This window comes from Cyclopterus lumpus, chromosome 20 (assembly GCF_009769545.1).
Source record: "Cyclopterus lumpus isolate fCycLum1 chromosome 20, fCycLum1.pri, whole genome shotgun sequence".
Taxonomy (NCBI): Eukaryota; Metazoa; Chordata; class Actinopteri; order Perciformes; family Cyclopteridae; genus Cyclopterus; species Cyclopterus lumpus.
In genome coordinates this window covers 11,866,872-11,867,322 of record NC_046985.1, presented here as the reverse complement: position 1 = coordinate 11,867,322, position 451 = coordinate 11,866,872, and positions in this window count along the sequence as shown.

Here is a 451-nt window from a genome sequence, read left to right as displayed (position 1 = left end):
ACTGTCAGCTAGCATCGTGTGCTAAGATGTTAGCATCAGACAGGACGCTTTCCACACCAAGGACTGGTAAAAGCTAACAAACCAACAAAAAGGATGGTCCAACAATATAACTGTACATAGATATTGCAACTGCACAGCAGCCAAAAAGAAAAAAAAAAGAACTAAAAAAAAAAAAAAAAAAATGGATGGATTGTGTCATGTTTATGGGGACAACCTTCAAAAGGTTGAAATTGGAATTGTTCTTCTGGATGTCAAAGGGATTTTCATGGCGCAATCATATCCTACACAATATGTACTCTTCAACATCTGGGTTACATAGGAAATGCACCCTGAGGTTTTAATAAGAAGAAGCCCCTATGGCTAAAACTTTAAATAAACTAAACCAAAAATGTTATTGATGTTTTATATATAGAGAGTAGTCGCATTAGTTTTTGTTACTGTACTGTTTGAG